Source organism: Pan paniscus, chromosome 10, assembly GCF_029289425.2.
Source record: "Pan paniscus chromosome 10, NHGRI_mPanPan1-v2.0_pri, whole genome shotgun sequence".
NCBI classification, from domain to species: Eukaryota; Metazoa; Chordata; class Mammalia; order Primates; family Hominidae; genus Pan; species Pan paniscus.
The window spans coordinates 57590929-57606624 of record NC_073259.2 but is presented as its reverse complement, the minus strand read 5'-3'; positions in this window follow the sequence as shown (position 1 = coordinate 57606624).

The following is a 15696-nucleotide window of genomic DNA, read 5'->3' as shown; positions in this document are numbered from 1 at the left end:
TTTCTGAGAATGATTCTGTGTAGTTTTGAAACGGGGTTATTTCAATTTCTAAGATTGGCCTCAAATCGCAGGAAATCTCCACTTGCAATTTCCACAAAAAGAGTGTTTCAAAACTGATCTTTCTAAAGGAAGGTTTAACTCTGTGAGTTGAACACACACCACAAAAAGAAGTTGCTGAGAATTCTTCTTTCTTACAGTATATGAAGAAATCCCGTTTCCAACGAAGGCCACAAACAGGTCAAAATATCCACTTGCAGACTTAACAAACAGAGTGTTTCCAAACTGCTCTATGAAAAGAAAGGTTAAACTCTGTGAGTTGAACACATCCAGTTCAAAGTAGTTTCTGAGAATGATTCTGTCTAGTTTTTAAACGAGGATATTGCCATTTCTAAGATTGGCCTCAAATCTCTTGAAATCTCCACTTGCAAATTCCACAAAAAGAGTGTTTCAAAACTGCTCTGTCTAAAGGAACGTTCAGCTCTGTGAGTTGAATACAAACAACGCAAAGAAGTTACTGAGAATTCTTCTGTCTAGCATTCTATGAAGAAATCCCGTTTCCAAAGAAGGCCTCAACCAGGTCTAAATATCCACTTGCAGACTTAACAAACAGAGTGTTTTCAAACTGCTCTATGAAAAGGAAGGTTAAACTCTGTGAGTTGAACACACCCATTACAAAGTAGTTTCTGAGAATGATTCTGTGTAGTTTTGAAACGGGGTTATTTCAATTTCTAAGATTGGCCTCAAATCGCAGGAAATCTCCACTTGCAATTTCCACAAAAAGAGTGTTTCAAAACTGATCTTTCTAAAGGAAGGTTTAACTCTGTGAGTTGAACACACACCACACAAAGAAGTTACTGAGAATTCTTCTTTCTTGCAGAATATGAAGAAATCCCGTTTCCAACGAAGGCCACAAAGAGGTCTAAATATCCACTTGCAGACTTAAGAAACAGAGTGTTTCCAAACTGCTCTATGAAAAGAAAGGTTAAACTCTGTGAGTTGAACACATCCAGTACAAAGTAGTTTCTGAGAATGATTCTGTCTAGTTTTTAAACGAGGATATTGCCATTTCTAAGATTGGCCTCAAATCTCTTGAAATCTCCACTTGCAAATTCCACAAAAAGAGTGTTTCAAAACTGCTCTGTCTAAAGGAACGTTCAGCTCTGTGAGTTGAATACAAACAATGCAAAGAAGTTACTGAGAATTCTTCTGTCTAGCATTCTATGAAGAAATCCCGTTTCCAACGAAGGCCTCAACCAGGTCTAAATATCCAATTGCAGACTTAACAAACAGAGTGTTTTCAAACTGCTCTATGAATAGAAAGGTTAAACTCTGTGAGTTGAACACACCCATTACAAAGTAGTTTCTGAGAATGATTCTGTGTAGTTTTGAAATGGGGTTCTTTCAATTTCTAAGATTGGCCTCAAATCGCAGGAAATCTCCAATTGCAATTTCCACAAAAAGAGTGTTTCAAAACTGATCTTTCTAAAGGAAGGTTTAACCCTGTGAGTTGAACACACACCACACAAAGAAGTTACTGAGAATTCTTCTTTCTTGCAGTATATGAAGAAATCCCGTTTCCAACGAAGGCCACAAACAGGTCTAAATATCCACTTGCAGACTTAACAAACAGAGTGTTTCCAAACTGCTCTATGAAAAGAAAGGTTAAACTCTGTGAGTTGAACACATCCAGTACAAAGTAGTTTCTGAGAATGATTCTGTCTAGTTTTTAAACGAGGATATTGCCATTTCTAAGATTGGCCTCAAATCTCTTGAAATCTCCACTTGCAAATTCCACAAAAAGAGTGTTTCAAAACTGCTCTGTCTAAAGGAACGTTCAGCTCTGTGAGTTGAATACAAACAATGCAAAGAAGTTACTGAGAATTCTTCTGTCTAGCATTTTATGAAGAAATCCCGTTTCCAAAGAAGGCCTCAACCAGGTCTAAATATCCACTTGCAGACTTAACAAACAGAGTGTTTTCAAACTGCTCTATGAAAAGGAAGGTTAAACTCTGTGAGTTGAAGATACCGATTACAAAGTAGTTTCTGAGAATGATTCTGTGTAGTTTTGAAACGGGGTTCTTTCAATTTCTAAGATTGGCCTCAAATCGCAGGAAATCTCCCCTTGCAATTTCCACAAAAAGAGTGTTTCAAAACTGATCTTTCTAAAGGAAGGTTTAACTCTGTGAGTTGAACACACACCACACAAAGAAGTTACTGAGAATTCTTCTTTCTTGCAGTATATGAAGAAATCCCGTTTCCAACGAAGGCCACAAAGAGGTCTAAATATCCACTTGCAGACTTAACAAACAGAGTGTTTCCAAACTGCTCTATGAAAAGAAAGGTTAAACTCTGTGAGTTGAACACATCCAGTACAAAGTAGTTTCTGAGAATGATTCTGTCTAGTTTTTAAACGAGGATATTGCCATTTCTAAGATTGGCCTCAAATCTCTTGAAATCTCCACTTGCAAATTCCACAAAAAGAGTGTTTCAAAACTGCTCTGTCTAAAGGAACGTTCAGCTCTGTGAGTTGAATACAAACAACGCAAAGAAGTTACTGAGAATTCTTCTGTCTAGCATTCTATGAAGAAATCCCGTTTCCAACGAAGGCCTCAACCAGGTCTAAATATCCACTTGCAGACTTAACAAACAGAGTGTTTTCAAACTGCTCTATGAAAAGGAAGGTTAAACTCTGTGAGTTGAACACACCCATTACAAAGTAGTTTCTGAGAATGATTCTGTGTAGTTTTGAAACGGGGTTCTTTCAATTTCTAAGATTGGCCTCAAATCGCAGGAAATCTCCACTTGCAATTTCCACAAAAAGAGTGTTTCAAAACTGATCTTTCTAAAGGAAGGTTTAACTCTGTGAGTTGAACACACACCACACAAACAAGTTACTGAGAATTCTTCTTTCTTGCAGTATATGAAGAAATCCCGTTTCCAACGAAGGCCACAAACAGGTCTAAATATCCACTTGCAGACTTAACAAACAGAGTGTTTCCAAACTGCTCTATGAAAAGAAAGGTTAAACTCTGTGAGTTGAACACCTCCAGTACAAAGTAGTTTCTGAGAATGATTCTGTCTAGTTTTTAAACGAGGATATTGCCATTTCTAAGATTGGCCTCAAATCTCTTGAAATCTCCACTTGCAAATTCCACAAAAAGAGTGTTTCAAAACTGCTCTGTCTAAAGGAACGTTCAGCTCTGTGAGTTGAATACAAACAACGCAAAGAAGTTACTGAGAATTCTTCTGTCTAGCATTCTATGAAGAAATCCCGTTTCCAACGAAGGCCTCAACCAGGTCTAAATATCCACTTGCAGACTTAACAAACAGAGTGTTTTCAAACTGCTCTATGAAAAGGAAGGTTAAACTCTGTGAGTTGAACACACCCATTACAAAGTAGTTTCTGAGAATGATTCTGTGTAGTTTTGAAACGGGGTTATTTCAATTTCTAAGATTGGCCTCAAATCGCAGGAAATCTCCACTTGCAATTTCCACAAAAAGAGTGTTTCAAAACTGATCTTTCTAAAGGAAGGTTTAACTCTGTGAGTTGAACACACACCACACAAAGAAGTTACTGAGAATTCTTCTTTCTTGCAGAATATGAAGAAATCCCGTTTCCAACGAAGGCCACAAAGAGGTCTAAATATCCACTTGCAGACTTAAGAAACAGAGTGTTTCCAAACTGCTCTATGAAAAGAAAGGTTAAACTCTGTGAGTTGAACACATCCAGTACAAAGTAGTTTCTGAGAATGATTCTGTCTAGTTTTTAAACGAGGATATTGCCATTTCTAAGATTGGCCTCAAATCTCTTGAAATCTCCACTTGCAAATTCCACAAAAAGAGTGTTTCAAAACTGCTCTGTCTAAAGGAACGTTCAGCTCTGTGAGTTGAATACAAACAATGCAAAGAAGTTACTGAGAATTCTTCTGTCTAGCATTTTATGAAGAAATCCCGTTTCCAAAGAAGGCCTCAACCAGGTCTAAATATCCACTTGCAGACTTAACAAACAGAGTGTTTTCAAACTGCTCTATGAAAAGGAAGGTTAAACTCTGTGAGTTGAAGGTACCGATTACAAAGTAGTTTCTGAGAATGATTCTGTGTAGTTTTGAAACGGGGTTCTTTCAATTTCTAAGATTGGCCTCAAATCGCAGGAAATCTCCACTTGCAATTTCCACAAAAAGAGTGTTTCAAAACTGATCTTTCTAAAGGAAGGTTTAACTCTGTGAGTTGAACACACACCACACAAAGAAGTTACTGAGAATTCTTCTTTCTTGCAGTATATGAAGAAATCCCGTTTCCAACGAAGGCCACAAAGAGGTCTAAATATCCACTTGCAGACTTAACAAACAGAGTGTTTCCAAACTGCTCTATGAAAAGAAAGGTTAAACTCTGTGAGTTGAACACATCCAGTACAAAGTAGTTTCTGAGAATGATTCTGTCTAGTTTTTAAACGAGGATATTGCCATTTCTAAGATTGGCCTCAAATCTCTTGAAATCTCCACTTGCAAATTCCACAAAAAGAGTGTTTCAAAACTGCTCTGTCTAAAGGAACGTTCAGCTCTGTGAGTTGAATACAAACAACGCAAAGAAGTTACTGAGAATTCTTCTGTCTAGCATTTTATGAAGAAATCCCGTTTCCAACGAAGGCCTCAACCAGGTCTAAATATCCACTTGCAGACTTAACAAATAGAGTGTTTTGAAACTGCTCTATGAAAAGGAAGGTTAAACTCTGTGAGTTGAAGACACCCATTACAAAGTAGTTTCTGAGAATGATTCTGAGTAGTTTTGAAACGGGGTTCTTTCAATTTCTAAGATTGGCCTCAAATCGCAGGAAATCTCCACTTGCAATTTCCACAAAAAGAGTGTTTCAAAACTGATCTTTCTAAAGGAAGGTTTAACTCTGTGAGTTGAACACACACCACACAAACAAGTTACTGAGAATTCTTCTTTCTTGCAGTATATGAAGAAATCCCGTTTCCAACGAAGGCCACAAACAGGTCTAAATATCCACTTGCAGACTTAACAAACAGAGTGTTTCCAAACTGCTCTATGAAAAGAAAGGTTAAACTCTGTGAGTTGAACACCTCCAGTACAAAGTAGTTTCTGAGAATGATTCTGTCTAGTTTTTAAACGAGGATATTGCCATTTCTAAGATTGGCCTCAAATCTCTTGAAATCTCCACTTGCAAATTCCACAAAAAGAGTGTTTCAAAACTGCTCTGTCTAAAGGAACGTTCAGCTCTGTGAGTTGAATACAAACAACGCAAAGAAGTTACTGAGAATTCTTCTGTCTAGCATTCTATGAAGAAATCCCGTTTCCAACGAAGGCCTCAACCAGGTCTAAATATCCACTTGCAGACTTAACAAACAGAGTGTTTTCAAACTGCTCTATGAAAAGGAAGGTTAAACTCTGTGAGTTGAACACACCCATTACAAAGTAGTTTCTGAGAATGATTCTGTGTAGTTTTGAAACGGGGTTATTTCAATTTCTAAGATTGGCCTCAAATCGCAGGAAATCTCCACTTGCAATTTCCACAAAAAGAGTGTTTCAAAACTGATCTTTCTAAAGGAAGGTTTAACTCTGTGAGTTGAACACACACCACACAAAGAAGTTACTGAGAATTCTTCTTTCTTGCAGAATATGAAGAAATCCCGTTTCCAACGAAGGCCACAAAGAGGTCTAAATATCCACTTGCAGACTTAAGAAACAGAGTGTTTCCAAACTGCTCTATGAAAAGAAAGGTTAAACTCTGTGAGTTGAACACATCCAGTACAAAGTAGTTTCTGAGAATGATTCTGTCTAGTTTTTAAACGAGGATATTGCCATTTCTAAGATTGGCCTCAAATCTCTTGAAATCTCCACTTGCAAATTCCACAAAAAGAGTGTTTCAAAACTGCTCTGTCTAAAGGAACGTTCAGCTCTGTGAGTTGAATACAAACAATGCAAAGAAGTTACTGAGAATTCTTCTGTCTAGCATTCTATGAAGAAATCCCGTTTCCAACGAAGGCCTCAACCAGGTCTAAATATCCACTTGCAGACTTAACAAACAGAGTGTTTTCAAACCGCTCTATGAAAAGAAAGGTTAAACTCTGTGAGTTGAACACACCCATTATAAAGTAGTTTCTGAGAATGATTCTGTGTAGTTTTGAAACGGGGTTCTTTCAATTTCTAAGATTGGCCTCAAATCGCAGGAAATCTCCACTTGCAATTTCCACAAAAAGAGTGTTTCAAAACTGATCTTTCTAAAGGAAGGTTTAACTCTGTGAGTTGAACACACACCACACAAAGAAGTTACTGAGAATTCTTCTTTCTTGCAGTATATGAAGAAATCCCGTTTCCAACGAAGGCCACAAAGAGGTCTAAATATCCACTTGCAGACTTAACAAACAGAGTGTTTCCAAACTGCTCTATAAAAAGAAAGGTTAAACTCTGTGAGTTGAACACATCCAGTACAAAGTAGTTTCTGAGAATGATTCTGTCTAGTTTTTAAACGAGGATATTGCCATTTCTAAGATTGGCCTCAAATCTCTTGAAATCTCCACTTGCAAATTCCACAAAAAGAGTGTTTCAAAACTGCTCTGTCTAAAGGAACGTTCAGCTCTGTGAGTTGAATACAAACAACGCAAAGAAGTTACTGAGAATTCTTCTGTCTAGCATTCTATGAAGAAATCCCGTTTCCAACGAAGGCCTCAACCAGGTCTAAATATCCACTTGCAGACTTAACAAACAGAGTGTTTTCAAACTGCTCTATGAAAAGGAAGGTTAAACTCTGTGAGTTGAACACACCCATTACAAAGTAGTTTCTGAGAATGATTCTGTGTAGTTTTGAAACGGGGTTATTTCAATTTCTAAGATTGGCCTCAAATCGCAGGAAATCTCCACTTGCAATTTCCACAAAAAGAGTGTTTCAAAACTGATCTTTCTAAAGGAAGGTTTAACTCTGTGAGTTGAACACACACCACACAAAGAAGTTACTGAGAATTCTTCTTTCTTGCAGAATATGAAGAAATCCCGTTTCCAACGAAGGCCACAAAGAGGTCTAAATATCCACTTGCAGACTTAAGAAACAGAGTGTTTCCAAACTGCTCTATGAAAAGAAAGGTTAAACTCTGTGAGTTGAACACATCCAGTACAAAGTAGTTTCTGAGAATGATTCTGTCTAGTTTTTAAACGAGGATATTGCCATTTCTAAGATTGGCCTCAAATCTCTTGAAATCTCCACTTGCAAATTCCACAAAAAGAGTGTTTCAAAACTGCTCTGTCTAAAGGAACGTTCAGCTCTGTGAGTTGAATACAAACAATGCAAAGAAGTTACTGAGAATTCTTCTGTCTAGCATTCTATGAAGAAATCCCGTTTCCAACGAAGGCCTCAACCAGGTCTAAATATCCACTTGCAGACTTAACAAACAGAGTGTTTTCAAACCGCTCTATGAAAAGAAAGGTTAAACTCTGTGAGTTGAACACACCCATTATAAAGTAGTTTCTGAGAATGATTCTGTGTAGTTTTGAAACGGGGTTCTTTCAATTTCTAAGATTGGCCTCAAATCGCAGGAAATCTCCACTTGCAATTTCCACAAAAAGAGTGTTTCAAAACTGATCTTTCTAAAGGAAGGTTTAACTCTGTGAGTTGAACACACACCACACAAAGAAGTTACTGAGAATTCTTCTTTCTTGCAGTATATGAAGAAATCCCGTTTCCAACGAAGGCCACAAAGAGGTCTAAATATCCACTTGCAGACTTAACAAACAGAGTGTTTCCAAACTGCTCTATAAAAAGAAAGGTTAAACTCTGTGAGTTGAACACATCCAGTACAAAGTAGTTTCTGAGAATGATTCTGTCTAGTTTTTAAACGAGGATATTGCCATTTCTAAGATTGGCCTCAAATCTCTTGAAATCTCCACTTGCAAATTCCACAAAAAGAGTGTTTCAAAACTGCTCTGTCTAAAGGAACGTTCAGCTCTGTGAGTTGAATACAAACAACGCAAAGAAGTTACTGAGAATTCTTCTGTCTAGCATTCTATGAAGAAATCCCTTTTCCAACGAAGGCCTCAACCAGGTCTAAATATCCACTTGCAGACTTAACAAACAGAGTGTTTTCAAACTGCTCTATGAAAAGGAAGGTTAAACTCTGTGAGTTGAACACACCCATTACAAAGTAGTTTCTGAGAATGATTCTGTGTAGTTTTGAAACGGGGTTCTTTCAATTTCTAAGATTGGCCTCAAATCGCAGGAAATCTCCACTTGCAATTTCCACAAAAAGAGTGTTTCAAAACTGATCTTTCTAAAGGAAGGTTTAACTCTGTGAGTTGAACACACACCACACAAAGAAGTTACTGAGAATTCTTCTTTCTTGCAGTATATGAAGAAATCCCGTTTACAACGAAGGCCACAAAGAGGTCTAAATATCCACATGCAGACTTAAGAAACAGAGTGTTTCCAAACTGCTCTATGAAAAGAAAGGTTAAACTCTGTGAGTTGAACACATCCAGTACAAAGTAGTTTCTGAGAATGATTCTGTCTAGTTTTTAAACGAGGATATTGCCATTTCTAAGATTGGCCTCAAATCTCTTGAAATCTCCACTTGCAAATTCCACAAAAAGAGTGTTTCAAAACTGCTCTGTCTAAAGGAACGTTCAGCTCTGTGAGTTGAATACAAACAATGCAAAGAAGTTACTGAGAATTCTTGTGTCTAGCATTCTATGAAGAAATCCCGTTTCCAACGTAGGCCTCAACCAGGTCTAAATATCCACTTGCAGACTTAACAAACAGAGTGTTTTCAAACTGCTCTATGAAAAGAAAGGTTAAACTCTGTGAGTTGAACACACCCATTACAAAATAGTTTCTGAGAATGATTCTGTGTAGTTTTGAAACGGGGTTATTTCAATTTCTAAGATTGGCCTCAAATCGCAGGAAATCTCCACTTGCAATTTCCACAAAAAGAGTGTTTCAAAACTGATCTTTCTAAAGGAAGGTTTAACTCTGTGAGTTGAACACACACCACACAAAGAAGTTACCGAGAATTCTTCTTTCTTGCAGTATATGAAGAAATCCCGTTTCCAACGAAGGCCAGAAAGAGGTCTAAATATCCACTTGCAGACTTAACAAACAGAGTGTTTCCAAACTGCTCTATGAAAAGAAAGGTTAAACTCTGTGAGTTGAACACATCCAGTACAAAGTAGTTTCTGAGAATGATTCTGTCTAGTTTTTAAACGAGGATATTGCCATTTCTAAGATTGGCCTCAAATCTCTTGAAATCTCCACTTGCAAATTCCACAAAAAGAGTGTTTCAAAACTGCTCTGTCTAAAGGAACGTTCAGCTCTGTGAGTTGAATACAAACAATGCAAAGAAGTTACTGAGAATTCTTCTGTCTAGCATTTTATGAAGAAATCCCGTTTCCAACGAAGGCCTCAACCAGGTCTAAATATCCACTTGCAGACTTAACAAATAGAGTGTTTTGAAACTGCTCTATGAAAAGGAAGGTTAAACTCTGTGAGTTGAAGACACCCATTACAAAGTAGTTTCTGAGAATGATTCTGAGTAGTTTTGAAACGGGGTTATTTCAATTTCTAAGATTGGCCTCAAATCGCAGGAAATCTCCACTTGCAATTTCCACAAAAAGAGTGTTTCAAAACTGATCTTTCTAAAGGAAGGTTTAACTCTGTGAGTTGAACACACACCACACAAACAAGTTACTGAGAATTCTTCTTTCTTGCAGTATATGAAGAAATCCCGTTTCCAACGAAGGCCACAAACAGGTCTAAATATCCACTTGCAGACTTAACAAACAGAGTGTTTCCAAACTGCTCTATGAAAAGAAAGGTTAAACTCTGTGAGTTGAACACATCCAGTACAAAGTAGTTTCTGAGAATGATTCTGTCTAGTTTTTAAACGAGGATATTGCCATTTCTAAGATTGGCCTCAAATCTCTTGAAATCTCCACTTGCAAATTCCACAAAAAGAGTGTTTCAAAACTGCTCTGTCTAAAGGAACGTTCAGCTCTGTGAGTTGAATACAAACAACGCAAAGAAGTTACTGAGAATTCTTCTGTCTAGCATTCTATGAAGAAATCCCGTTTCCAACGAAGGCCTCAACCAGGTCTAAATATCCACTTGCAGACTTAACAAACAGAGTGTTTTCAAACTGCTCTATGAAAAGGAAGGTTAAACTCTGTGAGTTGAACACACCCATTACAAAGTAGTTTCTGAGAATGATTCTGTGTAGTTTTGAAACGGGGTTATTTCAATTTCTAAGATTGGCCTCAAATCGCAGGAAATCTCCACTTGCAATTTCCACAAAAAGAGTGTTTCAAAACTGATCTTTCTAAAGGAAGGTTTAACTCTGTGAGTTGAACACACACCACACAAAGAAGTTACTGAGAATTCTTCTTTCTTGCAGAATATGAAGAAATCCCGTTTCCAACGAAGGCCACAAAGAGGTCTAAATATCCACTTGCAGACTTAAGAAACAGAGTGTTTCCAAACTGCTCTATGAAAAGAAAGGTTAAACTCTGTGAGTTGAACACATCCAGTACAAAGTAGTTTCTGAGAATGATTCTGTCTAGTTTTTAAACGAGGATATTGCCATTTCTAAGATTGGCCTCAAATCTCTTGAAATCTCCACTTGCAAATTCCACAAAAAGAGTGTTTCAAAAGTGCTCTGTCTAAAGGAACGTTCAGCTCTGTGAGTTGAATACAAACAATGCAAAGAAGTTACTGAGAATTCTTCTGTCTAGCATTCTATGAAGAAATCCCGTTTCCAACGAAGGCCTCAACCAGGTCTAAATATCCACTTGCAGACTTAACAAACAGAGTGTTTTCAAACCGCTCTATGAAAAGAAAGGTTAAACTCTGTGAGTTGAACACACCGATTACAAAGTAGTTTCTGAGAATGATTCTGTGTAGTTTTGAAACGGGGTTCTTTCAATTTCTAAGATTGGCCTCAAATCGCAGGAAATCTCCACTTGCAATTTCCACAAAAAGAGTGTTTCAAAACTGATCTTTCTAAAGGAAGGTTTAACTCTGTGAGTTGAACACACACCACACAAAGAAGTTACTGAGAATTCTTCTTTCTTGCAGTATATGAAGAAATCCCGTTTCCAACGAAGGCCACAAAGAGGTCTAAATATCCACTTGCAGACTTAACAAACAGAGTGTTTCCAAACTGCTCTATGAAAAGAAAGGTTAAACTCTGTGAGTTGAACACATCCAGTACAAAGTAGTTTCTGAGAATGATTCTGTCTAGTTTTTAAACGAGGATATTGCCATTTCTAAGATTGGCCTCAAATCTCTTGAAATCTCCACTTGCAAATTCCACAAAAAGAGTGTTTCAAAACTGCTCTGTCTAAAGGAACGTTCAGCTCTGTGAGTTGAATACAAACAACGCAAAGAAGTTACTGAGAATTCTTCTGTCTAGCATTCTATGAAGAAATCCCGTTTCCAACGAAGGCCTCAATCAGGTCTAAATATCCACTTGCAGACTTAACAAACAGAGTGTTTTCAAACTGCTCTATGAAAAGAAAGGTTAAACTCTGTGAGTTGAACACACCCATTACAAAGTAGTTTCTGAGAATGATTCTGTGTAGTTTTGAAACGGGGTTATTTCAATTTCTAAGATTGGCCTCAAATCGCAGGAAATCTCCACTTGCAATTTCCACAAAAAGAGTGTTTCAAAACTGATCTTTCTAAAGGAAGGTTTAACTCTGTGAGTTGAACACACACCACAAAAAGAAGTTGCTGAGAATTCTTCTTTCTTACAGTATATGAAGAAATCCCGTTTCCAACGAAGGCCACAAACAGGTCAAAATATCCACTTGCAGACTTAACAAACAGAGTGTTTCCAAACTGCTCTATGAAAAGAAAGGTTAAACTCTGTGAGTTGAACACATCCAGTTCAAAGTAGTTTCTGAGAATGATTCTGTCTAGTTTTTAAACGAGGATATTGCCATTTCTAAGATTGGCCTCAAATCTCTTGAAATCTCCACTTGCAAATTCCACAAAAAGAGTGTTTCAAAACTGCTCTGTCTAAAGGAACGTTCAGCTCTGTGAGTTGAATACAAACAACGCAAAGAAGTTACTGAGAATTCTTCTGTCTAGCATTCTATGAAGAAATCCCGTTTCCAAAGAAGGCCTCAACCAGGTCTAAATATCCACTTGCAGACTTAACAAACAGAGTGTTTTCAAACTGCTCTATGAAAAGGAAGGTTAAACTCTGTGAGTTGAACACACCCATTACAAAGTAGTTTCTGAGAATGATTCTGTGTAGTTTTGAAACGGGGTTATTTCAATTTCTAAGATTGGCCTCAAATCGCAGGAAATCTCCACTTGCAATTTCCACAAAAAGAGTGTTTCAAAACTGATCTTTCTAAAGGAAGGTTTAACTCTGTGAGTTGAACACACACCACACAAAGAAGTTACTGAGAATTCTTCTTTCTTGCAGAATATGAAGAAATCCCGTTTCCAACGAAGGCCACAAAGAGGTCTAAATATCCACTTGCAGACTTAAGAAACAGAGTGTTTCCAAACTGCTCTATGAAAAGAAAGGTTAAACTCTGTGAGTTGAACACATCCAGTACAAAGTAGTTTCTGAGAATGATTCTGTCTAGTTTTTAAACGAGGATATTGCCATTTCTAAGATTGGCCTCAAATCTCTTGAAATCTCCACTTGCAAATTCCACAAAAAGAGTGTTTCAAAAGTGCTCTGTCTAAAGGAACGTTCAGCTCTGTGAGTTGAATACAAACAATGCAAAGAAGTTACTGAGAATTCTTCTGTCTAGCATTCTATGAAGAAATCCCGTTTCCAACGAAGGCCTCAACCAGGTCTAAATATCCACTTGCAGACTTAACAAACAGAGTGTTTTCAAACCGCTCTATGAAAAGAAAGGTTAAACTCTGTGAGTTGAACACACCGATTACAAAGTAGTTTCTGAGAATGATTCTGTGTAGTTTTGAAACGGGGTTCTTTCAATTTCTAAGATTGGCCTCAAATCGCAGGAAATCTCCACTTGCAATTTCCACAAAAAGAGTGTTTCAAAACTGATCTTTCTAAAGGAAGGTTTAACTCTGTGAGTTGAACACACACCACACAAAGAAGTTACTGAGAATTCTTCTTTCTTGCAGTATATGAAGAAATCCCGTTTCCAACGAAGGCCACAAAGAGGTCTAAATATCCACTTGCAGACTTAAGAAACAGAGTGTTTCCAAACTGCTCTATGAAAAGAAAGGTTAAACTCTGTGAGTTGAACACATCCAGTACAAAGTAGTTTCTGAGAATGATTCTGTCTAGTTTTTAAACGAGGATATTGCCATTTCTAAGATTGGCCTCAAATCTCTTGAAATCTCCACTTGCAAATTCCACAAAAAGAGTGTTTCAAAACTGCTCTGTCTAAAGGAACGTTCAGCTCTGTGAGTTGAATACAAACAACGCAAAGAAGTTACTGAGAATTCTTCTGTCTAGCATTCTATGAAGAAATCCCGTTTCCAACGAAGGCCTCAATCAGGTCTAAATATCCACTTGCAGACTTAACAAACAGAGTGTTTTCAAACTGCTCTATGAAAAGAAAGGTTAAACTCTGTGAGTTGAACACACCCATTACAAAGTAGTTTCTGAGAATGATTCTGTGTAGTTTTGAAACGGGGTTATTTCAATTTCTAAGATTGGCCTCAAATCGCAGGAAATCTCCACTTGCAATTTCCACAAAAAGAGTGTTTCAAAACTGATCTTTCTAAAGGAAGGTTTAACTCTGTGAGTTGAACACACACCACAAAAAGAAGTTGCTGAGAATTCTTCTTTCTTACAGTATATGAAGAAATCCCGTTTCCAACGAAGGCCACAAACAGGTCAAAATATCCACTTGCAGACTTAACAAACAGAGTGTTTCCAAACTGCTCTATGAAAAGAAAGGTTAAACTCTGTGAGTTGAACACATCCAGTTCAAAGTAGTTTCTGAGAATGATTCTGTCTAGTTTTTAAACGAGGATATTGCCATTTCTAAGATTGGCCTCAAATCTCTTGAAATCTCCACTTGCAAATTCCACAAAAAGAGTGTTTCAAAACTGCTCTGTCTAAAGGAACGTTCAGCTCTGTGAGTTGAATACAAACAACGCAAAGAAGTTACTGAGAATTCTTCTGTCTAGCATTCTATGAAGAAATCCCGTTTCCAAAGAAGGCCTCAACCAGGTCTAAATATCCACTTGCAGACTTAACAAACAGAGTGTTTTCAAACTGCTCTATGAAAAGGAAGGTTAAACTCTGTGAGTTGAACACACCCATTACAAAGTAGTTTCTGAGAATGATTCTGTGTAGTTTTGAAACGGGGTTATTTCAATTTCTAAGATTGGCCTCAAATCGCAGGAAATCTCCACTTGCAATTTCCACAAAAAGAGTGTTTCAAAACTGATCTTTCTAAAGGAAGGTTTAACTCTGTGAGTTGAACACACACCACACAAAGAAGTTACTGAGAATTCTTCTTTCTTGCAGAATATGAAGAAATCCCGTTTCCAACGAAGGCCACAAAGAGGTCTAAATATCCACTTGCAGACTTAAGAAACAGAGTGTTTCCAAACTGCTCTATGAAAAGAAAGGTTAAACTCTGTGAGTTGAACACATCCAGTACAAAGTAGTTTCTGAGAATGATTCTGTCTAGTTTTTAAACGAGGATATTGCCATTTCTAAGATTGGCCTCAAATCTCTTGAAATCTCCACTTGCAAATTCCACAAAAAGAGTGTTTCAAAACTGCTCTGTCTAAAGGAACGTTCAGCTCTGTGAGTTGAATACAAACAATGCAAAGAAGTTACTGAGAATTCTTCTGTCTAGCATTCTATGAAGAAATCCCGTTTCCAACGAAGGCCTCAACCAGGTCTAAATATCCAATTGCAGACTTAACAAACAGAGTGTTTTCAAACTGCTCTATGAATAGAAAGGTTAAACTCTGTGAGTTGAACACACCCATTACAAAGTAGTTTCTGAGAATGATTCTGTGTAGTTTTGAAATGGGGTTCTTTCAATTTCTAAGATTGGCCTCAAATCGCAGGAAATCTCCAATTGCAATTTCCACAAAAACAGTGTTTCAAAACTGATCTTTCTAAAGGAAGGTTTAACCCTGTGAGTTGAACACACACCACACAAAGAAGTTACTGAGAATTCTTCTTTCTTGCAGTATATGAAGAAATCCCGTTTCCAACGAAGGCCACAAACAGGTCTAAATATCCACTTGCAGACTTAACAAACAGAGTGTTTCCAAACTGCTCTATGAAAAGAAAGGTTAAACTCTGTGAGTTGAACACATCCAGTACAAAGTAGTTTCTGAGAATGATTCTGTCTAGTTTTTAAACGAGGATATTGCCATTTCTAAGATTGGCCTCAAATCTCTTGAAATCTCCACTTGCAAATTCCACAAAAAGAGTGTTTCAAAACTGCTCTGTCTAAAGGAACGTTCAGCTCTGTGAGTTGAATACAAACAATGCAAAGAAGTTACTGAGAATTCTTCTGTCTAGCATTTTATGAAGAAATCCCGTTTCCAAAGAAGGCCTCAACCAGGTCTAAATATCCACTTGCAGACTTAACAAACAGAGTGTTTTCAAACTGCTCTATGAAAAGGAAGGTTAAACTCTGTGAGTTGAAGATACCGATTACAAAGTAGTTTCTGAGAATGATTCTGTGTAGTTTTGAAACGGGGTTCTTTCAATTTCTAAGATT